Source organism: Lissotriton helveticus, chromosome 5_1, assembly GCF_964261635.1.
Source record: "Lissotriton helveticus chromosome 5_1, aLisHel1.1, whole genome shotgun sequence".
NCBI classification, from domain to species: Eukaryota; Metazoa; Chordata; class Amphibia; order Caudata; family Salamandridae; genus Lissotriton; species Lissotriton helveticus.
In genome coordinates, this window is record NC_136065.1 from 1,783,495,322 (window position 1) to 1,783,521,100 (window position 25,779).

The 25,779-nt window shown below is 43.6% G+C and overlaps 1 protein-coding gene across 6 annotated transcripts in view; it reads right to left on the minus strand.

The window, feature by feature from the left end:
• The window catches only part of TANC2 (tetratricopeptide repeat, ankyrin repeat and coiled-coil containing 2), a 2,511,073-nt gene that overhangs the window by 501,807 nt on the left and 1,983,487 nt on the right, over positions 1–25,779 (minus strand). The window lies entirely within an intron of this gene.

Here is a 25,779-nt window from a genome sequence, read left to right on the forward strand (position 1 = left end):
GAGGAAGAATACACCAGGAGGGAGAAAGAATACACCTGGAGAGAGGAAGAATACACCAGGAGAGAGGAAGAATACACCAGGAGGGCCAGGAGAGAGGAAGAATACACCAGGAGGGAGGAAGAATACACCAGGAGGGAGGAAGAATACACCAGGAGGGCCAGGAGAGAGGAAGAATACACCAGGAGGGAGGAAGAATACACCAGGAGAGAGGAAGAATACACCAGGAGGGAGGAAGAATACACCAGGAGGGCCAGGAGAGAGGAAGAATACACCAGGAGGGAGGAAGAATACACCAGGAGGGAGGAAGAATACACCAGGAGGGAAGACGAATACACCAGGAGGGCCAGGAGAGAGGAAGAATACACCAGGAGGGAGGAAGAATACACCAGGAGGGAGGAAGAATACACCAGGAGGGAGGAAGAATACACCTGGAGAGAGGAAGAATACACCAGGAGAGAGGAAGAATACACCAGGAGGGCCAGGAGAGAGGAAGAATACACCAGGAGGGAGGAAGAATACACCAGGAGGGAGGAAGAATACACCAGGAGGGCCAGGAGAGAGGAAGAATACACCAGGAGGGAGGAAGAATACACCAGGAGGGAGGAAGAATACACCAGGAGGGAGGAAGAATACACCAGGAGAGAGGAAGAATACACCTGGAGGGAGGAAGAATACACCAGGAGAGAGGAAGAATACACCAGGAGGGCCAGGAGAGAGGAAAAATACACCAGGAGGGAAGAAGAATACACCAGGAGGGCCAGGAGAGAGGAAGAATACACCAGGAGGGAAGAAGAATACACCAGGAGGGCCAGGAGAGAGGAAGAATACACCAGGAGGGAGGAAGAATACACCAGGAGGGAGGAAGAATACACCAGGAGGGAGGAAGAATACACCAGGAGGGGGAAGAATACACACGCTCATTGCATGCACTATATACATTGTGGATAAGCCGGATCGGCCAGGGGAACTGAGGAACTAAAATAACGCCTGCATAAGCTATCCCAGGTGCTACCCCTTTCCTCTTCCCAGTGCAGTTCTGAATGACAAAAATTAAATGCATGGCAGCTGAGGGTATTCAGACAAAAACATGCTTATCTGCTGAATTATGCCTGCAATCGAGCTGAGCTGCAATTCTCATAAGTTTCATAACTGGACAGCAGCCCTTGAGGGACTCTGTTATGGTGTTATCACATCACAGTGGTGCTAACCCTCCCATTTGGAAAGGGTGGGAGTAAATTAGGATTTCAAGTGGGACATAGGAAATGTAAGGGAGTCATTAATTCCATTTTCCTCCAACAAGTCGTAATTTCCCCTGGTGTTTCACTCAAGAGACAACCCTTGCTTACACAGTAAGGCTTTTAAAGTACCAGCACACACACCTCTAATATAAAAACAGGTAGAATATTTTTGTCTTTTTCACTAGGGAATGCTCTATTAAACAAAACTTAAGCCCAATTTGAGTCTGTGGCGTAGAGCCGGGTAGATTTAATTCTAAACAGATTACACTGTGCAAACTCATACCACATGGAGAGTTAGATGAAGCCACTGTTCATCTTCCAACAGTTAAACTATAGTCTCTGCCGTTTCCTAATTTTATGGTTAATAATATAATTTTCCTTTTAATATTTACAATCATTTTTAAAACAGTCTTCAAAGCTTGTCATCAAGAAATAGTATCCAACGTCCGTCCTTTTCAAAAGGACAGTGTAATTGCTATACTACAGAATTTAAGTAAGTTGGCCCCATAGCTTTAGCACAAAAGATCTCGATTTGACCAACCTATCCTAAGTCATCATATAGAAAATATAACGAGTGCAAGACACAGCCCAGCTTTAATTAAAACTTTTTTAGTCCCGTTTTTGCATAAACTGTTTTATTTTTATTTCACATTGTTATTTAGTGGAGACGTCAGTACACTTTACATATGGAACAAAGAACAGGCATCGAGATCTCTATGGAGCTGTCACCTACCCTTTACCTGTACTCATGATAATGCCTGAATTGCTTGCAGGGGGAATGGCGAGATTCACAATTTGCTTTCTTTTTTTCCTCAATAGAACCCCGGCATACAGTTCTGTACTGTTCGTAAGTCTGTCAGACAGCAGTAAAAAGATTGCTGCTGTTGACAGCACAGAACGAGCACAAACAGGGAGAAAACATTCTTGACCGTACCACTATTAGCAAAAAACCCTGTCCAAAGCCAATTGAGAAGACTGGATTCTGGTACCCAATTGTCCAAGTTCTTCCAGTAGAATTTAGTCATTGAAGCTATCCTATTTGTCTAAAAGTGCAATTAGGCTCTAATAACCCAATCTACTGTTAATCCGAATGTGCCCACTTCGTGTTCCAAACAGACAGCTTGCACATCACAGAGGTTTGGCTTTACAGATTTGTCACTCAGCAAAGTGATGGCATAGGCTGAATTTTTCAGCTGAGAAAAATTTGCTTTGGTAGATCATTCATGTTTTTTCAGCTGTTGAAGCCATGAACCTGAACCTTTCATGACAGACACAAGGCAATAATGGCTGCCACACATACAACATTTGGAGAATTTGGGGACTCATTTAATTTGATCTTTATTTCGGCACGTTTTGGCCATAAAAGATACATGCAAAAAAACCAATACATATTACACAGTGAATACAAAAATATATACATGATAACCAATTGGGGTAGCAGAAATACAATACATTTCATCTAATTAAAAAAGAATAAAGGCACATAAAATATTAAATTAGATTATGGTTAAAAAAAAAATTAAAAAAAAGCTTTTGAGTGGTTCCAAATGAGAATGGACCAATGAAGCAGCTCACCAGTGTACCACAGGTAATCTGAACAAATCTAACATCTACCTGTTAATACAACCAAACTGAACATTTATAGGTCCAAGCCCAAGTTTTTGTGAGAAAAACTTACTGACAGTAAAAATCTGCTGACACAAAACACAGTAAGTCGACTAGTGTCCGTTTTGACGATCCTATATGCTTCCACATACGATCGTATACCTAAAGCATTACACAGGGGCTTGATCCATCGTTTCCTTGCTAAATCATATGTGGTGCAGAAAAACAGTATATGATTGTCATCCTCTCTAGAATTTAACTGGCAACACATACATTTTGCACTTTTCGGTTGCCCTGTAGACCTTTCCCATCTTGCTAATGCTACATTCGTTTTAAGTATACCATATCTAAATTTTAGATATAGACTTTTTGCAAGTGGAGGTCGTATCTCATCTAGAAATTCCTCAAAATGAGGAGAGACTTTAAAAGCAAGAAAACTACTTGTGATGGATCCACACGAATGGTCTTTTAGGGAATTATGAGACATGTAATCCCAAAATCTTGCCTTAACATGTTTCTTACAACTTCGTGTCAGACACGACGGGTCTTCCCAAAAATAAGTGAGCCCTATTCTATGGAGCCAAGATTGAACATGTTTCAACCAAGGATTAGAATTATAAGCGTCAAGGTTCTTCACTTCTAAAAGACCATCTTTATAATCTGCAAGTTCGGGAGTACCCCAAAGTCTCACCCAATATAAAAGTGGATGTAGTATTGCAAGGTGGTCTGTGCGTTTCATGCTTAAATCTAAAAATAACAGTAAAAGTGGGGTGCGTTTGGGCAATCTCAAAATACTTCTATAAAAGTTGTTTTCGTTTTTCACAAAAAGATTCCCAGCACTCATACCCCAAATTTCTGCACCATATAAGGCACCAGTAAGAGCCTTAAATTTAAACACTTCAAGTGCTGGTGAAATAGATTTATTTAGGCTCAACCCATGTCGCTTTATAATAGGTAGGGTGTTCTGATTAAAAATAGTTTTACTTTTTTCAATTTGTGTTCTCCATGAGTTTTTGGAATCTAGAGAGACACCCAAGTAACAAAAGTTTGACACAAGTTCCAATTTTTGGCTGTTTAGAAAAAAAATCCCCTTAAAGGATTTATGAGGATTTAGGGCCATACATTTGGTCTTTTTTGTATTTATTTCTAGGCCTTTCTTATCCCAATACAGTTGGAAGGAATTTAAAAGGGTTTGCAGACCAATGGGCGTTTGCGAGATCAGGATTGTATCGTCCGCAAATAAGAGTGCGGGTACCCTCTCTCCATTCAGCTTTGGTGAGTCATTATTACTTTCTTCTAAATAAGCTGGAATATCATTAACAAATAATGAAAAAAGCGTGGGAGCCAAAACGCACCCTTGGCGGACTCCCGCTTTATTGGGATGGGTTTGGTTAATTCCCCATTCGGACCCCAACGCACTCTAGCAAAGTTATCATGCAATCTTCTAATCTGCTGGAGTAAACAATCTGGTAATCCCAGCGCAAACAAACAATCCCATAAACGATCACGCAAAACTAAATCAAAAGCTGCCCTAAGGTCAACAAAAGCTACATAAATGTGTCCCTTTAAGAAAAAAACATACTTCCAACAAGGACAACAAAATCTAAAAACTTGGTCAATTGTACTGGTATTGCTTCTAAAGCCTGCTTGGAATTTAGTAAAGATCTCATTCTCATCAATCCACAAATTCATACGAGTTAAAAGGTGCCTCGGAAATATTTTTTGTAAAATATCTAAAAGACAAATGGGACGATAGTTCGATAGATCATTTCTATCTCCCTTTTTAAAAATTAAAATGACTTCTGCACCCCTCCAGCTATCAGGTAAGTTTGCACCAGTATCTAGTATATTAAAAAGCTGATTAATATATGGTGCCCAGACTCTAATCTCGTGCTTGTACAAATCCCCGGGTATTTTGTCTAGCCCCGGAGCTTCACCATTTTTAACTGAGCTGATAGCTTGCTCAGTTTCTTCTAGACTAAAAACTATGGTATTTGTACCGGATACGAGCCATGGGCAATCTTCAGTAGCTAACTCTATGTTTTCTGGGGCTTGATATAGGTGGGTAAAATGGTTAACCCAGGTTTGTTCATCAATGAACACATCATCTGGTGTTTTACCTCCAAATTTCTCATTTGCAACAAGTTTCCAGAAACCCACATTATCCTTAGACTTTGCAGACTTTGCAGCTAGTAACATGTCCTCCCAACACACCTCGTCCCAATTAATTCTAGCGATTTCCTGCATCCTCCTATATTCTCGCATATTCACTTGGGGACTCACATTTTAGATCTAATCCAGAGATAGCTTTGGCTGAATCACCAAACTCATAGTTCCCAAACATAAATAAAAATACATGCATGTATACATACTAACAGAGGCTTTGGATCAGCCCTTTTCAACCTTTGGAATTTAAGAGCAAATGGTCAGGTAGGGTAATTTGAAAGCAATGCCTTTTTATTCAAAATTTGTTATATACAGGTTTTATAACGCGCTAATAACTACCCTATAGTGGCATCAGAGCAACGTGGGGTCTATAGGTACAGGAGCTGAACTAAGTTGCATTACGATACATTTAAAACATATAGTGGTGGAGAACTGGTCAATCATTCAGCAGTTAAGCATAGATGATAACCTGCCGTGAGCTATGCCAAACACGATGACAGAGCGGTTTTAAAAATGAGTCTTCAGCATCTGACAGGAAAGGGCTCTAGAGAGGCCTTGCCTGAACATGATAAAATGGCAATATGAAATGGTGAGTATTTTTTGATCTTTAGAATTCCACCGGATGGAGCCCTGGAGAGGGAGAGATCGACCAACGTACCTCCATCGCTTGTGTCTTAACAGAAAAACGATATCTGGCCTCTAGTCGGTAGATAAAGGCTAAACAGTTTTTGGGACAGTTCAATGAGCGCCCATAAAGAACATTGTGAAAAAGGCAGAGAGTGTAAGGTTTCACTGAGAGTCAATGGAGATAGATTTCTGAGCCAGTGTGATGTGGTCATGGCATTTTAGGCCGAAAGTGTGAGAGGACAGGTTTGGGTGATTTTCTGAGAGTAGTAGAGCATCGCAGAACCCCTATTAGCAGCCATAGATGCTATTATAGACACTGCATTTATCCCAGAGGGATTGAAGGAAGGGCTTCCTCATCTTCTGGCAAAGAAGAGAGAGGAACTGACATAGCATGCTTGCCGTCTTTTGTAGGTGGGGTGAGTTCTGCTTTTATTCTCTGGGAAAACTTGGCATGTCGTGTATTCTCGTGTGGCAATTCAGAGTCTCTTGCGCTCCCATCTGGAACTTTATCTCAGTTGTGTATTAGTCCAGACTGAGATCACCTTTGTTTCAATATTAACATACCTAATAAGTTACAATGGATTGCTTTAACAGAGTTCACAAGACAAACATTTAGCTTTGGCTTTAGGATGGAAATATAGCACTTGGAAAACCTACAGACGATAGCACCTCTGGTGAGGTAGTTAAAATAGTTTTGAATCCCGGGAGAAAATCCATCAATATGGTACTAATTTGCCAGTTACGTAGGTGAAGTTAAGGAAACTCACTTTCCTTTCATATTCAACAGTAGTGTCTGTGCAGGTATGATCGAATGGACCTCATAGTTATATATGTGCATTAATGCACACTCAGTACCTGCTCATAAGCTTCAAATGTATGTTACTATAAAAATAATGTCTTATATGTGCTAATGAAGACACACTTGGTGGTCAAAGCGTCTGGGCCTTATTTGCCATTCCGAATACCATCCAGTTATTAGGAAAAAGGGCTTCGGAGAAGATGGAGGGAAGTATGGTAATTTATAATAGAACACAACAGTAGTTTAAGCTGTACATTACCACCCTAAACGAAAAATAATCTGAACATATAATTTTAAAGTTTAGAAGCATGGCCCGTAATCAGTTACCTATGGGATTAAATTTGAAAGTGAGATTTTAGAGCAATGCCTACACCTTGTGCTGCCCACCTCCAATCAACTTAACCAAATTCAGTTCGTGGTTCGGTGATTAACCTGGCAACGTTGCATGCAATTCAATGGGCACTATGCAGGAGCTAGGGTTCAAACCCTATCTGCCTTTTCCTCGAAATAACACTCCTTTGACTGTGTGTTCAAGTTAGAGAGTAACATCGGCTAGGTAATGTATACACCAGTAAATTGCTTGGATTAATATCTATTGCCGTTCTACATTGAAGGAGGACAGTGTCCTGCGAGTATTCATATAGTCATCCACATATTGTGTACTAACAGATGTTCAGATAAGAGCAGATTATTCATGTAGAACTTCCCAATACGAAGATACTAGCCTCATAATGATAGAATGGGTGAATAATACACTAAATATGTTTGCATGAAGGAGTTTGCTCCTGTTAAGATCTCTTGAAGTAAAAATAAATCTGATGAGCTCAAATATTGCAGGATGAGGAGAGGAAATTGCATTAAGTGTGGCAAAAAGATCCTACTGAAGCTACGGAGATAGGATATTTGATCATAGGAAGATCTGTAGAAAAACAAAAAGCTATTTTGATGTCCAAAAAAAGATTACTTCAGTGGGTTAATCAGTATCTATGTACATGCCCCTAAAGTCCTCTCTTTCAGACCCTGACACATATTGTCAGACCTAAGTTGTCAGTTTTATCGAAGCTTGCAAGTAACTGATGTAGCTGTAAGATTATTTGTAGGGATCAAATAGATTAAATCCACAATAAACTGCTCTCCAATTCACAGATGAGGAGCCCAAATGGAGTTCTTCTTTGCACTACACGATGTCACCTCATTTTACCTTTGGAGAAATTACCTTTGAAGTGAAATTTGCAACATAGTTGGTCATGCAATCTGTCTATAAGAGTTTCACTTGTCAAGTCTAAATAGTACAGACCAGGCAGAAGGGTTCTGGTTTCCTCAGATTAAAACATTAACAATAACTTATTTAAGGGGGGAGTTACTCCTCACAATTTAACAAAATGTAAATCACGGTCCTTTTACAAAATGTCTTGAGGCTACTGGTCGTAAAATTAGCCTCCAAATCTGAAATACCCATTGGCTTTTAAATCTAGGGGAGATCTCTTCCATCATGCAGTTTCAGAAATAAATAGAAACCAATTACTTCTCTGACTAATTTCAAATGGGTGTTTGCCCCAATATGGGTATGTAGACCACCAAATCAGTCCACTATCATGAATAGTGTAGACTCAAGGGATCTGGTCCTTCTGAAGTTGCTGAATGTATTTGTACCTTTTCATGCTCACCACTATCCTGTATTGCTAAAAAAACTGCAAAAACTGGTGTGATATCGAGGACTTGTTTAAGATGAATGAAATAATTTCCCTATATCGTGAAGCTTGGGTGGCCATGCAGGCATCACAGAACCTGTCACTGTGGATTGCCAAAGAAGCCCTAAGTATTCCCTGTCCTCTTCAACATATATATTTATGGTACATATCAACTGTTGTTTGACGTGGAAGTTAGCTTTCAAAATTATGTCAATGAAACTCAAATAGCAGTTTGTTTGCCCCATAGCTATAAAAAGACCACAGAAAAGTTGTTGTAGAATTTTTTTTATAGTTAATTAGTGGAAGAATGAAAACGAGTGGACTCTGAATGCCACTAAAACTTAATTCCATATTATTAGGTTCAATTACTGGATGAAGAATCACAGTGCAGGTCACTGCTTATTCTGTGTAAAAAACAGTACTATCAAAGTGAAAAATAAAGTTAAACCACATAGTGATGTGGTGCGGGAGATGAGACACTTTATGGATAGCCCAGCTGACACTACTGTCTAGTCATCAAACGAGTATCTTATGCTCTATGAAACCTATCATTTTTCCGTACAAGACGGCTCTAGTGTCACTAGGATCATAATGGGCTCCAAGCTGCACTATGGTTACAATGTGCAGAATAAGACTTTCAAAGCAAATTTAAATTAATTAGAGGTGCAACAAAGTCTGTCTATCTGCTTAACGGAATTGCTGACGCAGTGCGGCGGTTTAGAGCACTGGGCAGAGCGGCGGCGGCCAACGGACGAGCGCAGCACTATGGAGGAACTGCACGCGATGTCCAACGCAAGCAGCAAAGGGTTTCCACTCTCTTCTTTGGGAAAACGACACTGGTCCCCCGTCAGCTCAGGTATACAATTAAATCTGTGACCCTAACTCACAAGATGCTGTGTAGCGGAGTCCCTATGTAGCTGAAGCAAAACCATGCACCTTAGTTCGCTGCACTGTCACTGCAATCAGCTGGAAACACAGCTGGTTCCCCCTAAAAGTATGTGGAATGAAGTAAGGGGTTGATCATTAACGGCCACAATGAGTGCATGGTGGAACACTTAATCCTATGAGCTGGGGCATGCAATAGCTCATACCTTTCAGGAAGGCTTTAAAGACTGTAAATTTCAAGGAATTCCTTTCTCACACAGCACTTACTTGTCCTACTTCTTGGGATTCAGGCGCTATACAAATGGTTTCATTGACTTTTCACCCGTAATCCTGACGCACTTCACCCCATCTCTATCACCAGCTTTATGCAAACGCACATAAAATTGTTCAAAAGCAGGTAAACGAAGGACTGTGTGTGCCACAAAAAAATAGAGGACGTTCTGGAATTAAAGGAAAGTGTTTTCTGGTGCTAAGAGACCACATTAATGATTTAAGGAAAGGAAGCAGGTGGACCAAAGCATAAACCATACAATATATGTTTATATTTGGTTAACAGTTAAAACCACTCTAGAAGAAGCCCTGGCAAAGCCAGCAGGTCTTTTCATCTGGCTTTCAATGCAGACCTATTGGCTGTGTTAATGCTTTTTGCTGAAGTTGTTAAGTCAAATGGACAGAAATTGCCTTTTGCTGATACTACGAGGTATCAGAAAAAACAATGCGATAACAAGTACGCACACATGCCTCATCATGCATGACCACGTAGGTGTAATGATGTTAGGCAGCTATAGTGGTTGTACCCAATTCCTGTCACTGGCAGTTCTGTCGCAAGTACACCCCAAATTAACTTGTGCTTAACCCTCTGGTAGCTTGGCACAAAAGCAATCAGCTTAAAGTAGAGGCAATGTGTAAAATAGTTTTGCAGCACTTCAAACAGTAATAAAGTGAAAACACAACACAAGAAAAATCCCATACCAATTCATAACAATAGAGTAAGAAAAACAACTAAAACCCAATTAGTAGAACTGGAGCAATGGAATTTTAAAGATTTTGTGTAAATCAAGCGTTAAGAAGCAAAAAGCGTCAATTACAGTTATCTGGTCATAGCAGGCTGAGTCCAAACCACTGGTTCAGGCCAAAAGCTATGGTGCGTGGGTCCAATACAAGACTGAGTTCAGTCTTCTGAGAAAGTACCTTGTGGGCCTGGCCGTCGGGATAGATAGGAAACCCTTGTGTTGCGCTGCATGAGCCGGAGTTGAGGAAACCTCAACGAGGAGCTGTGATGCGTGGTCCAGCATTGAGATGTGTCGCGCAGCAATGGTCCATTGGTCCATGAACTATAGTTGAGATATGTTACATAGCAGCTGTTCGATGAGCCATCAGGAAGGAGATGCAATGGGATGTCCTGCATTGGCATCAAGGGAGCCACTGGGGCCTGCGAGGACTTGCAATAAGATGCTTCTAGGACAAGCTGTGTCACGTTGGATCTGAGTCGATAGCGAGCTGTATTGCGATGCGTCAAGATACATATAAATGCGTTGACATTGAAGAAGCCTGTTATGCCCCTGTGGCTTAGAAGAGAGTGCTAGTCAACTGAAGCATGGAAACGTACTGGAGTTCTGGATCCACCAAGGCAGACTGGATTCAGCATGGTGGCTCTGAGCAGCAGAAGAGTCCTGGTGCATCCATAGCAGGCCTTGGACATCAAGAAGGTCAGCTGGGCAGGCAGTCCTTCTTCCAGGCACAGTCCACGGGACATGAAAATGGCAACTTTCTAAAAGTGACATTTTAAAAATTCTAACTTAAAAAAACGAAGTTACTATTAAAGAGGGTTTAAAATTACAATTTTTTAGACACTAAACTCTACATTCCAACCTGCTCCTAATTGAAAGATATCACTTATTAAATGAAGTAAGTTAACCCAATATTATCCAATGGGAGAGGTAATCCTTGCAGTAGTGAAAAACTAATTTAAGAGTTTTTCACTACTAGGACATGTAGCTCTTAAAAGTACATGTTCACTTTCTAAATACACTGCACCCTGCCCTATGAGATGTTTAGGGCCTAACCTATGGGTTACCTATGCACATTAAAAAGGAAGGTTTAGACCTGGAAAAAGGCTTATTTTGCCAGGTTGAAATGGCAGTTTAAAACTTCACACATAGGCTGCAATGGCATGTCTGGGACGTGTTTAAAGGTCTACTTCAGTGAGTGGCACAGTGAGTGCTGCAGGCCCACTAGTAGCTTTTAATTTACAGGCCCTGGGTACATGTGGTACCACTTTATTAGGGACTTATAATCAAATTAAGTGTTCCAATTGCATGTAAGCCAATGTTACCATGTTTTAGGGAGTGAGCACACTCACTTTAGCACTGGTCATCTGTAGTAAAGTGCAAGAGCCCTAAGTCCAACTAAAACAAGATCAACAAAAAAATGGAGCAAGGCCAAGAAATTGGGGGAAGACCACCCAAAGGCTCACAGGTCTGACAGCGGCCCAGAATGATGATGTATACGCATGCATTTGTAACATACAGCATTAGGTGGCTATTTTTAAATTTTTTATTTACTGTTCAAATAAGGTGAATAGCAACCTGGGCGCAGAAATGTTAAAATATTTAAATGTGTGAAAAGGTGATTTTTTTTTTAAAGGAGTAGCCTGACATCAAATTGCAGATGCTGGGTCCTCCAAAACAGGAAATGATTAAAAATAATAATAATAATAATGCAAATGGTAGGGACAGGGGAGGAATGCTGCAGCAGGCGAGGGTGGGGTGAAAGTCATCGCCTCTGAGCGGCAGGAATAACGTGGATCAGGATGAGAGATCAATGGTAGGGGATTAAATTTTTTAACAAGCATTAAAATTGCAATAGGTCTCGCCTTTCATTAAGTTAAAGCCATTTGCTTTGCTATACAATACCATTATCAAAGCAAATGGCTTTAACTTAATCATATGTGAGACTCATTGCATTTTCAGTGCTTGTTCTAGAAACATCCCACTGTGTCTAAAAAGGAGCAACTGTGCGACCGGTGAGCAGCTTTTCAAATGCGCATTTGTCTCCCATAAAAGATAACAAAAAACCCATTGAAAACCAACAAGCCAGCCCTTCCCCCCTCGGTGATTCCCCAGCATGGCATGGCACACACACAACTGCATATGGTCATTGAAAGACCCGTGGGCTCCCCGGCCATTAACCTCTTTGAGGCACACTCGTCCCTTTCAGGTTTTTTTACTTTACACAAAGCGCAATTTTCACCACCACTTTGGGCCGCTTCTGCTCTCGGTGTGAGGACGACCCTGGGGCAGGGGGGAACGAAGGCTCTTTTTAGAGTCCGCTTTACGGGTGCCATTCTGCATAGGCTTTCCGGGTTCCGTAATCCTGCTACTTCATATAAAGTATAAAAGAAAGCCCCATCCGATGGGCTTAATTCCTCCGGCAGCTGTGTAACATCAATCATCAGAACAAAAACACAACTTTTTGGCCACAAACAACTGGCAATGATAAATACTCGGAACTGCCACTCCACGGCAGAGGTGGGGCAACAACATTCACACCTTGGACTGAAAAGAAGAGGCCAAAAAAGACCTAGCGTACAAAGTTGAGGTGCAGACAGGATGGCATTGGAGGGGCTCTTCTGGAAGGAACCCCCAAACCTCAACTCCAAGTCATGACAGCCGCACAGTAGCTTCAAAGCTACACGCTATGCTCGGCCTTTACCACACTCACAGTAATAACCGGCCTACGTAGAAGGCACTGACCTTAGAGCCTAAGCGCTATACTGCTGGAAGCTGCTCACTCGTCTCACCTCAGTCTGCGCGTCATTCTGATCGGGCATGAACGATGCTCTAGTTTGCAGCCCCCTGGCACTGATATCGCTGGGAAACGGAAGGTAAATAAGAGAGTTACAAGCACACTGGCAGCCTTATTTATGGACCCACTACTGACAATCCAGATATGGGAGGGGTAAAAAAGGATGTAGAAATAAAGTGTGAAAATGAGGGCACCTGCTGTGCCCAGTACTAAAAGAGCTGGAATGCTGCAAAGTGTGCGGCGCTCATGTTAAAGTGCGGTGTCCGGGTGCGGGTCGTTAAGTTTCAGCCGGCATTGTTGACTGTGTTAACAGAAATGCACCAGGGCGCCATATTGAAAAAGAAAACAAAAATGTTGACATATACTACTGCCCCTCACATCGCATGCCGTCTCTTCCGAGCAGTGAAATATCAGGCGTGTGGGGCTGGTTTAAAAAACAAGCCGAGCCAGAGAAATGAAAGGCGCGTCGCCAGCATTTGTTGAAGATAAACGCGGCAATAAAAAAAAGTGCTTAGCGGCTAATTAAGAGACACTGTCTCCTGCCGCAAGTAAAAGTTCCAATCCCGGTGGGCGGGGCCAAAAGCGGACAGGGTGGCAACCAGGATGGATTAAAATGCCTCCGTTGCAATCATTACACTGTGTTTTGTATAATCCATGACGACAAATAACACGCAGAGCAGAGACAAGACTTCTGGAACCGTATTGATTCCAAGAAGCCCTAGCATGGCGAGAGCAGCGCATGCGTGCTGCTAATGCCAGCTAAGACCTAAAAAAGGGGGGGGGGGAGGGAGCAAGACAAAGAGGAGAGAATAACCAAAACATATGCACTCCAGATAAGTGCTATGGGCAAAATAAACAATCACTGACAAGGCCAATAGGTCTGGCCTAGGTACGTTTAGATTATAATAAATGATATGATAAAAAGCTACATATGTATCCAGTAACAGCAATGTTAATAATAACTAGCCTTGGCACTAAACAATTAGGAGAAAGGAACTTCTTTTCATGCCATGATGAACAATGCGAAGATAGCCTATCTCTGAAGCGGGCTGACCCATTGCCGGATACTTTATGCTGTGGTGGGTGGAAGCAAAATGCGAATAACAATGCAACAAACCAGTCAACGCAGAGCTCCGACCGAAAGCCTCCCTATGTATGTATATTAATTTGAATATTTGAGAAAATCAATAGGCTAGCAAAACAAGAAGAGCTGTCTCAAAGGCTAGACCTAAAAAGTATTACCTGAATGTGACTACACTGGAAGGTTACAGGTTATTTAATCAAAAGGATGGTAAAGAAGCTCCTCTACCATGCTTTTTAAGAGAGAAGTAAAGGCTATCCTCATGGCTAAATACACTTGAATTATTACTGGGGATGATATTCACAGACGGTACACCATTCAGTGTTACTAATCTTTTTTGCATTTCTGTATGACGCATGTTATTGACCTGCCTGAGTGTTTACGCTATCAATTATATTGCACTTGTATTATTATTGATGTATATGGCTGACTATGCGCCCACTTGTATCTTCCCCACCCCAATTGCTAGTTTACTCACACTCTGTTCCCTTCGTCTGTAAAGCGCTCTGATATCTGCAAAGATCTTGTTCGCGCTATATAAAACTTTCAAATAAATAATAAATACCAGGGAGGGAAAAGGTCAAGAGGAAAGCCAAAGAATAAGAAGCAAACAAATCAGCGTAACATGAAAGCCAACCAGTGGTAAGCAATGGGCTGCCATCTGTTGGTGATGCCTGAAAAATATTTCATCTAATAAAGGATTTGGCCATCACTTTAATTGTTTACCAGAAAAGTGCATCAGATTATTTATTAGGGTACTCAGAGGTACAGGTTAATATAATCCCATGTTTTATAGAGAAACGTTGAGATTAATAGGTGAAACCTATTTTAAATAGTTTACAGGGACATTTGTACTGTGAGATGTTATATCACTGGATGGATTTACACTTTTGAACCCAGTTTTTGTTACATATTGAACAACAAACATAATTTTATGCGGTATCAAAGTGCAGTCAAAACATTCTTCTTTTACTTGGCCACGAAAGGGGGACAGGCAATGTTCTTCTGGCAGACATGGAGACTATTACCAAAGGTCCTAGCTGTACCCTGTAAATGTTTCTGTGAGGATTGGAACAGGCAATGGCAACAGGTCTGGCTTTTAAATGTAAATGTCTCCTCAGTCAATGATGGGTATAATCATCCAATAAATCATCATACATGCACTCTGTCACTCATTTTAGCACTCATAAGTCCATTCATCCACCCACTGGCTCATTCTTGCATTCATCCATGTGCATAACCACAACAAACTCAAAAACATCTGCCCAATACATTAAAAGCATGAAATGTAGAAAAAAACATGCTGCTGCCTAAACATGGCAGGTATATGCTAGCAGTAACAAAAAAACTAAACACAGTAGCAGGTGTCCATCTTGCAATGGTAATGCGCATCAACATTGTTTTTCATTGTTTTGAAGTCTCAGTACAGCCATCATGTATAAAACCAATGTGTTGGCCATCTTGGAATGGTAAAACTGGGAAACTACGGAGAATACCATTCCAGGATGGTAGCCTGTTCTAGAGGCTGTAGACTGGTTGGATGTGGCGCACTGCAGATTAAATGAACTGCAAGGGAGCATCCCATTAGTACTATATGAGGAGCTATATTGTACTCTAAATAGATGAAAATTAAAGAAATGAGAAGAAATAATGAAGAAGTGAAGGACTGGTCCACCTGTCCTGGCACCCAAGAGCACTCGTATTCGGGTGGATGTACACGTTATCAGAAAAATGAAGTCACTCACAGAGCAACATAGCCAATCGCTGAAGTAGCTCACCCATTGCCCCATGAAGAATGTTATCATGAATGCAAGCAGACAGCTTCAGCCATTGGCTCTATTGCCCCTTTCAGTTGCAGTACTTTTCCGATCTTATGTATAGATTTGTGCCTTTTCTAGCTTAGCGTAGATGGCACTATGCTAATCATATGCTTAAAAACAGACATTAGAGGTAAGATGTTTTAGAATATTGATCCATTTGCAGAGTGTTCCATATAAAAGAGCTGCTCTCCATCTGAAATTTGAGACTCTACCCAGAGTTCAGGGGAGGGGGTTGTGTGCGATATGTATTTTTATGTTTTTTTATTTACAAGATAATTAAGCCTGTTAGACCTTACAGAGAGGTTCTAGTGAATTCTTATAGTGCAAATATTCTAACCCACTCCTGGTGTCAGAGGGGATCAGCACCAAAATCCTTGCCTACAAAGGTAATATATATCTTCTATCCCAGCAATTCGTTTGAGTAGGTTAACAACACCAAAACCTGTGCCGGTTAAAGTACCTGCCTAGAGGTTTAGACAACAGTATTTTAACAATCCACTATTAAAAGTCTACTCTATTTAACACATGCTTTCCTCAATAAGCATGCCAGGATTACTGTCTTTCTCCTATTATTTCATGATAACCAGAACAAGCCTGTGATTTCTGATATAACTTTTACCAGTGAACCAATAAGGCTTCCAGTCTTTACCATTGGCCTATTACAGTAAGCAACAGAGGCCCTACTGAAATGTGCGTAAGCTATCAACCATTATGCATAGTTATACAATTACAAATATGGAAATAATTACAGCTGACAAAAAAATTTTACAAAACCATCCCAAAAAGTTCTTACAAGGATTATCCCAATGAAAATCGTCAATCCATAGAGTTTGTCACAGAAAATGACAAACACCAGAACTATTACATATACATAGTATGGTAATCTGGGAGATTTCATCAAACAAAACACCTGTCTACAGCCTGTTACACAGCGCGATCACAATCCACTGTAAAAGGCCTACTGGCTTTAACAAATGCTATTCATAATAAATAAGCCACACCTACTGCCTTTGTCACAATGTTTATCATCGTGTTTTATAATAAAGAGATCAGACCTTCGGACATAGCTTTTACCAGCTAACAAATCTTTACCCTTTATCATTTGCCTGTCATAATAACCAACTCAGGCCTACTGCACAGATTGGAAGCTTTCAAAAAGGTAACCATTAATAATAATGTCACAATATTAGAAATGTAAATAACATCACAGTTGGCAAACCAAAACACTAGATCTCCTGAGAGGGCCTAACAAGGAGTATTACTATTTAGGGGGGTAGGACGGAGCCAGCCGCAATCCCCTGAGGACGCAAATGACGGAGCTCCCTGTCACCCGTAATGTAATGTAAAGGTGTTTTTATTTAGCGCGGCTATCACTCCAGGGAGCATCTTGGCGCTGAGAAGGCCAGACTGATGAAAGCGCTGGTTCAACTGCTCATCTAGGTGGACCCGACATTTCAGATTAGGCCTTTGCACTGTATGTCGGGCAGGATATAAATCCAGGTCTTTAGTAATTTCCTAAATACTGATTCAGAGGTGGTTTGACGAAGAGGCGGGGGAAGTTGATTCCAAGCCTTTGACCCTAAGACTGCCAGAGCTTTCCCTCCCTTTGTGATCAATCTAAAGGTGGGAATGCTCAGAAGATTTGCGTTTGAGGATCTCAAATTGCGGTGTGGAAGGTATCGCTTAAAGCTCCTTTGAAGATATTTGGGCCCTCGTGAGTGAAAGGCCCTGAAAGTGATCAATAGGACCTTAAACATCACCTGCTTATGGATCGGTAGCCAGTGGAGGGAGTCCATCGCCGCTGTAGCCGATGATTTTCTGGGCCATCTCAACACCAGTCTGGCGGCTGCATGCTGGACCATCTGCAGCTTATGCATAACTACTTTTTTCGTTCCTGCATATAGACTATTGCAGTAGTCCAGCCGAGATGTTATAAGGGCCACCGCCACCAATCGTCTGGCTGAGAGAGGTATTAGGTCAAACAATTTCCTCAGGCCTTTAATGATGTTAAAACAAGTACCCGCCACGGACAAGGCCTGTTGCTTGAATGACAGGTAGCATCAAACTTAATACCTAAGTTCCTAACTGCATTAATTGTGTTAGGGGGTGCAGTGGCATCTTCAGGCCACCACTGCTTGGGACTGAACTGATTATAATGGCTGAAAGGCAGAATTTCCCTTTTTCCTGAGTTACACCTCAGGTGATTGTTGTTCATCCATTCAAAGGTGGCTGAGAGGCAGTTTTTTAGATTTTCTTCTGCCTCTGTTGTATTATCCAGCACCAGGATGAGCTGCGTATCATCCGCATAAGAGATAGTGTTTATCTTAAAGGATGATATTAATTCAATCAGGGGGGCCATATATACGTTAAAGAGCGTCGGGCTCAGGCTGGATCCCTGATGGACCCCTGACGTAAGCTGTTTTTCTTCTGAGCTGAACTGCCCCAACGTAATCACTTGCCGCCTGTTCTTCAGAAAAATCTTAATCCAGCCCAATACACTTCCTGCTCTACCTGATGCGGCTAAACGGTCTATGAGTATGGCATGTGAGACCGTATCAAAGGCCGCGGACAGGTCTAATAGTACCAGGACGGCCTTCTTGCCCTGGTCCATAGCAGCCGGAAGAGTTTCAATGGTAAAAAGGAGAGCTGACTCTGTGGAATGTTGGGCTCTAAAACCCGATTGATTGGGGTGCCAAACATTGTTCTCCTCCAAATAAGGCAATCTAGAGCTTTCCACCTCGTGACAGCGGATATGCTCGCTGACGCACTCCATGCACATCCTTGTATTACGACAGGGAATCTAGAATTCGACCTGTCGCTAGTCCGGGACTGGCTTCAGACAAGATTTGAGGAGCTTGCCCCTCGGAAGCCGGCCAGGACAGCCCCCGGTCAGGACTCTGCTCCTTGGTTCACCGCTACTCTACGGAAAGCGTGCCAGGACTGCAAAAGGTTTGAAAGGCTCTGGCGGCGCAGATATGCGCCTGAGGAGAAATTGAAGTACAGGGGTGCGATAAAATCATATCACAAACAGATTGCCGAAGCTAAAAAGATCTACTTCGAGCATAGAATAGACCAGGCTGATAATACGAGCCGGGAACTATTCCGAATTGTGAAGGAATTTGTGGAGCCGGTGGCGGGCGCCAGGGTACACTCCCACACAGAGGAGTGGATCAGGCAGCTTGCTGATTTCTTTGTGGATAAGATCCGTAAGATTCAGGACTCATTCAATCGGGTGGGGTCTCTGAAAGTGGCTGCGGCTTTGGAAAGTGATCTGAAGGTCCTTCCATCTGCTGCAGCTGAGTCGGGGCCCACTCTTTCGATGTTTCCCCCGATTTCCTGCGAATCCTCTCTGGAGCTGCTTTCCCGGTTGAAATCTGGATCCCCCTTGGATGCGTGTCCGGCTAAATGCCTGAGCTCGGTGGCGCCAGCTATTAACAACTTGCTGAACCCCCTGCTCAACATGTCTCTGAGCTCTGGAGTGGTCCCTAGAGAGTGGAAGCATGCTCTTATTCTCCCGCTCATCAAGAAACCTCTGCTTGACCCTTTACAGTTGGCCAACTATAGACCAATCTCCCTCCTCCCCGCTTTGGCGAAGGTGGCGGAAAAACATGTTCAGCATACTTTTACCACCTTTATTGAGAATAACAAACTGCTGCATGACTCCCAATCTGGTTTCCGTGCCAATTACAGCACGGAGACAGCTCTTGTGGAGGTGACCGACGCCATCAGGGAAACGCTTGATCTGGGGGGAAAGGCTATGCTGGTCCTACTGGACCTGTCGGCGGCTTTCGACACCGTCCCACACGCTGGCCTCCTTTTAAGACTCAAGGAGGTAGGATTGCGGGGGACGGTGTTGGATTGGTTTCAATCCTTCTTAGCCGACCGTCGACAGGTGATCTGGGCTCCACCGTTCTCCGCGGAAATGCCTTCGCTAGAGGTGGGGGTGCCTCAAGGATCTATCTTGAGCCCCACCATATTTAACATTTATATGGCCCCTTTGGCGAAGGTCGCGGAGGCATTTGGAGCCCGGGTCATCTCTTACGCTGATGACACCCAGCTCCTGTTTACTTGCAGGAAGGGAGAGGTTTTTGATGGCGGTAGAATTAGAGACTGTCTGAGTGCTGTCTTTGCATGGTTTCAGCACCAGAGCCTGAAATGTAACTCGGATAAATCCGAGTTGCTCTTTTTTGGCTGCGTTGAGGACCCTGGCTGGAAATCGTGGTGGCCTCCCGATATGTTCCCTCCTGAGAAACCCTCTTCCCAAGTAAAAAATCTGGGTGTGGTGTTTGACGACAGTCTCTCTTTTCGTCCCCACATCACGGGCTTGGCGGGGAAATGCTTCGGCATTCTGAAGATGGTGAGGAAATTTCTCCCACTGCTCTCCTTACAATATCGCAAGAATATCGTGCAAGCACTTGTGGGTTCGCGTTTAGATTACGCTAACGCACTTTTCTCAGGACTGCCTAAATATCTGGTGTCCAGATTACAAACTGTCCAAAACTCGGCGGCCAAAGCCATCTTTGGCCTTCCTCGGAGAGCTAGCGCCTCTCTATTGCGCGGCAGGCTGCATTGGCTATCTATCCCTTGCAGAATTAGGTTCAAGGTCCTCACGTTGGCGTTTAAAGCCCTCCACTTCACGGGCCCGGCTTACCTTAGGAAGCGTATTGCTTTTTACGTTCCCCGGAGGAGTTTGAGATCTGCTGACCTGGCTAAAGTGGAGGTACCTGTGATCAAACGTGTGCGGATGGGAGGCCGGTCTTTCCAGTTCATGGCGGCCAGTTTGTGGAATGAGCTCCCTTTGTCGCTCCGCAAGGCTAATAATCTTCTGGCTTTTAGAAAAGAGCTCAAGACGGTTCTCTTTTCTGCCTAACCAGTGTGTCTATAGTGTTTCTGCCTCTGGGTTTTCTTGGTTATGTTCAGGACTCTCTGTCAAAGCGCCGGGACACCCGCTCCGGGTAGCCGTGCGCTCAAGAAATATAGTCTTAACATAACATAACATAACATAACATAAGTCGTGAGCTGTCTATTCACAAATTTCTCAGTTAGTTTGCACAGAACAGGTAGAAGCGAGATGGGCCGTAGGTTTGAAAGGATTGTGGGATCCACTAGTTGCTTCTTTTGGAGAGGCCACCGCCGCTAATTTTCATTCTGTAGGGATCAATGCCCGATCAAGTGAGGAATTTATTATATTATTAATAGTGGGATTGACAATGTCCACCATGGACTGCAATACTATAGGGGGACAGGGGTCAAAGGGGGAGCTTGATTTACTAGACAATATGGCTTTGCGAGTTTCCTCCAGGTTGATGGGCAAAAAAGTGTTCATGCTAGCGGTGTATGTCAATACCCTAGTACTCTGATCTAGATTGGATGGAGTCGGGAGGGGAAAGTCTTTGATTAAGGTTTGTACTTTTTCTTCAAAGAAGTCAGCAATGGTATTACAAAGACTTTGAGAGGGGGGATATCTTGCAGCAAGGATTTGGGGATCATGAAAGTGTTAACTATCTTAAAGATCTCTTTCTGTTTATTATCATTGTTTTTTATGGCTTCCGTGTAGAAGTCCATTTTAGCAGTCTTAATCAGGACATGATATTGTCTCCGTGCAGATTTATAAATACTGAGATCCTTACTCTCGTAATTTCGCTGCCATCTACGCTCTAATGCCCTCACTTCCCCTTGCTTTCCTTTTAAGAGCAGCGAAAACCATGGTGCGGACGTTTTCTTAATCCGTGCTTCCTTTCTAGAAACTGTGGGACCTGACTCCTTACTAAGTTCAATCATCCAGTCCCCAAACAGCTGATTGGCCTTGATCGGGTCTCCTGTCAAAGAGGGTCTCTTTTCCAGGGCTTTCTTTGTGAAATCGGGGCAGCCTATAATCTTTTTCCAAGAGGGTTTTCCCTGTTGAGGCGTTATTACTTTCGCTTTACTTTTGCTTACTGGGCTATCCTTGACTAACAATTCAAATGGAATAAATTTATGATCCGTCCATGTTTGTATTAGAGGGGGCTTTACATTAAGTGTTTCTAAATTAGAGCAGATACAGTCAAGGTTATGGCCTGCCCTGTGTGTAGTGTCTAGTGTGCGCTGTGATAAGCCAAGGACATTCATTATGTCCTTGAAGCAAGTTGCAGCCGGATCTGTAGGGGAGTCATGGTGAAGGTTTATGTCGCCTAATAGCGTAAAATTAGAAAACCTAAGAGCTAGGTTACTAAGTACTTCCCCAATGCGCTCCAGGAACCCATTTTGCTGTCCTGGAGGTCGATAGACTAATGCTCCTGCAAAGGTAAATGAGTCGTGAACCTGAATGCAAAAGACATTACTTTCTGCTCCTTTGAGATCCGGAAGATCATATATTGAACACTTCAGGGTGTCCCGATAAATTATTGCAATGCCTCCTCCACGCTGTTCAGGGCCATCTGCCCTTAAGATTAGATAGCCAGGAGGGAGAGAGTTCACAATGTCCGGATTACCCCAGGTTTTTAACCAAGTCTCAGTTACATAGAGACAGTCTAATTCTCCTTCCGTTATTAGGTCATAGATATGCAGGGCATGTTTGCACATTAATCTAGCATTTATGAGTCCCCCGCGAAGGCCTTTAATAGGACCATTTCCCAGGGCTGGTTGAGAGGGCCCAAAGGATCTCTTACAGTGGTTACAACTCATCATCCCCTCCCAGTTGGCCATATTCAAGGTCTGACTACACATGTTTGGTCCAGTATTTAATGATATTATAAGGTCCCTAGTGAGGGGTTGTTTTGGGTTTGAAAGGGCAGCATATCTGGCCTTAGGCCCGGTCGTGGCACGGACGGGCGCTGACGGGCTTGTCTTTGGCACGCCTTAAGCGCGTCCGCTGCGCGTCCACGCCATCTCTACTTTATATTGAGGGCTGAGCTCGGTCCTAGCACGAAGACTAGACCGTGACCTCAGCCAAAATGGCCTCCTATGATGTGCCCCCGGAAGTGAGTTTAATTCACTCCCCGTGTGCCGCGATTGCAGCCTTTCTCCACGCAAACAGCTCACGCTGCGGTGGACCGGGGAGAAAAGCGGCGTCTTAACCATGAGTATCACAAGTCAAGGCAAAAAGTATATCGCACATACCCAGTACCACATAAAAATTATTTGTTTAAAATATACACTGCTGAATCGTCAATCATTCATACAGTGTATGCTGCCAGGATTTTTTAAAAGTACTCTGCTGAATTTTCATTCATTCAGAAAGTAAATGCAGAAGACAGTTTCGATTTAGAATGCCAGGCTTTTCGCAATGTGCCGGGATACCTCGACATGCAGTTGTTTCCTCCCTGTAAACTCACCAGCCTTACACAGCGACCTCTGCCTTCCCACTTCCATGGGGGAGGCTCGCTGGTGTACAGGGGACCCCAGGTGTCTGGTTGCTGTGCCCCGGGCCTGCGAGTTGGGGCCTTGGGAGCGCTGAGATTCACCAATTACAGCGCTGACGCCCTCAGGCAAAATGGCGACAAAGTTTTGGTCGCGGAGACCGATCTCTTTGTGCCTGCAGCTGTAGCGGTGAATTACTGCGGGTGGGGTGACCAACCGTCTGTAAATTTCACGGACAGTCCGTAATTCCGGCGTCTGTCCGTTGTCCATGAAGGATTCTTTAACGGACGCCATTTGTCCGTATTTTTAACCGGCACCGGTCGCACCACCCTAAAACCGGCGCAGCTTCCACCCACCTCCCTTCTTGACTCCGATGCTTTACCAAAGCTCAGATACCCAGCAGCGTTGGAGAGGCACAGCAGGATGGCAACCCTCATACCTTCAGCCCTTAATGAGCTGTTAAGAGGTGCTTGAAGGTGACAGAGGGCGGGGCTGCAGCTTCAGGAGAAGGGGCATTTATTCAGATGCAAACAGCCCTGAATGGACTATGTCTCTGCAATTTAGAGGGGCTTCACACGTTCCCCTGCTCAGGGCCCCAAACATCCTAGAACCGGCCCTGATTACACCAAGGCAGCACGTGGTTCTATTCACAGAGCTTAATTACTGTCACTAAATTGTAAGCAAACCACCGTTCTTCAAACATGCAGTCTATAATGTAATAAAATAAAGAAAAGACACAATCGCACCCACACTGATTAACAAAGTATGGAGGACAATCATTTAAATCAGTTCTTTTGGAGTATCTCCTTTAAATACTGTACATCACAGTGGGGGATGGCAAAACTAAAATTTTGGACAGAGAAGCTGTCTTCTCGTTGTCTTGCCCAGGAGGGGGTGAGAAGCCCTACCCAACCCTGGAAGAGATCAAGATGATACTAGAATACTGCATACCCACCCCTGTGCCCACCCTGGTGGATCCTGTTCCCCCTCCTGTGATGCCGCCCCCCCCAGTGATGGCTCCTGTCCCCCCATGTGGTGGCTCCTGTCCCCCCCTGTGGTGGATCATGTCTCCGCCCTGGGTGGCTTCTGTCCCAGTCCTGGAATGGCTCCTGCAGCAAGGGTGAAGTTCTTGATGGACCTCTTCTCAAAAAGGCTCAGCTCAAAATTAATATGAAAAGGTGGGCAAGTGAGTAAGTGAAGGGATGGGTGGATAAATTAGTGAAAGGGTGAATGGATGAATGAAAGTTTGAATAGATGGATAATGAGAGAGTATGGATGGGTTGATGAGTGGGTAGAAGGATGGATGAGAGAAAAGGTAAATAGCTGGATGTATGGGTGGAAGGGTAGCTGGATGGGTCAACGGGTGGATGGATGCGTTAAAGGATGGATGAGTGTAAGGATGGATGAGTGAAAAGGTGGATGATGAGTGAGTGGGTGGATGGATGAGTGAGTGAAATGATGGATGGATTGATGAATTGATAAGTGCAAGGGTGAATGAATGGCCATATGAGTGAAAGGGTGGATGTAAGGATGGACGAGTGAGGGGAATGGAGGGTAGATGGACAAAAGGATGAATAGATGAGTGAAGGAGTGAAAGGATAGATGGATGAGAGAAAGGATGGATGAGTGAAAGGGTCAATGGATGAATTCATGAGTGGATGAGTAGATGGATGAGTGGATGTATGGAAGGAAGGATGGCTAAGTGGAAGGGTCTATGGAGAGAGAAAGGGAGGATGGATGGATGACTGAAAGTGTGGATGGGTGGAAAGATGAGTGACTGGGTGAATGGATGAGTAAGTGAAAGGATGGCTGGATGGATGAGTGAATGGATGGATGGGAAGAAGAGTGGATGAATAGGTGTACAGATGGATAGGGTGAAAGGGTGGATGGATGGGTAATGGATGTCACACACTGGCAGGGATAACACAACATCCAACTCACACAGTCAAAATAGAAGCCAGAAGTACTAACGCAGTCACCGACTGCTAACCGAGTCAGGGCCTGCAAACAGTGACTCCTGAACAGGCTCTCTGCAGAGTCATCAAAGGTGATTGCAGACCAAAACCTGCACGTCCAACTAGCAGGGGGATAGGACTCTGAACACACTAAGTGTCGTGTACCATAACACAGTGCAGTGGCTGGACTGGGTGGTGTGTGGTTGTGAATGCACAACTTCAGCTTGCCTCACTCAATAATATTTGAAAGTCACTCTGATAGCTTGCGGCAGTCTCGAACACGGGAGCAGGCTCTGTCACGTCTCAAGCACCAGAGAACAGTCACAACCTTAAGGTCACAAGGTGTGAGACTAGGACGGTTCGAGTCTCACACCTTGTGAAACAGACACGCTCATCGGATGAGAGTCTCACACACTGGTACACAGACACATACATTGGATTGAGTCTCACTCACATTGAAGCGCTGACAGTGACAACTCATCAAACGTAAGTCCCACACATTGAGGCACTGACAAACGTCCATCACGTCCGAGTCTCACACCAAGTTGTAACGTAACACAGACTCGCTCATCAAGTCCGATTCTCACACCTTGTAACAGACACGCTCATCAGATGTGAGTCTCACTCACACACTGGAGAGTGCACAGACACAAACATCAGATCGAGTCTCACAGATTGGAGCACTCACTGATAAATCCATCACACAGCAGTCCTGTCAAGCGTCACGCAACTGGTGTGACACTCACGCATATCAGTGCGGTGATCCG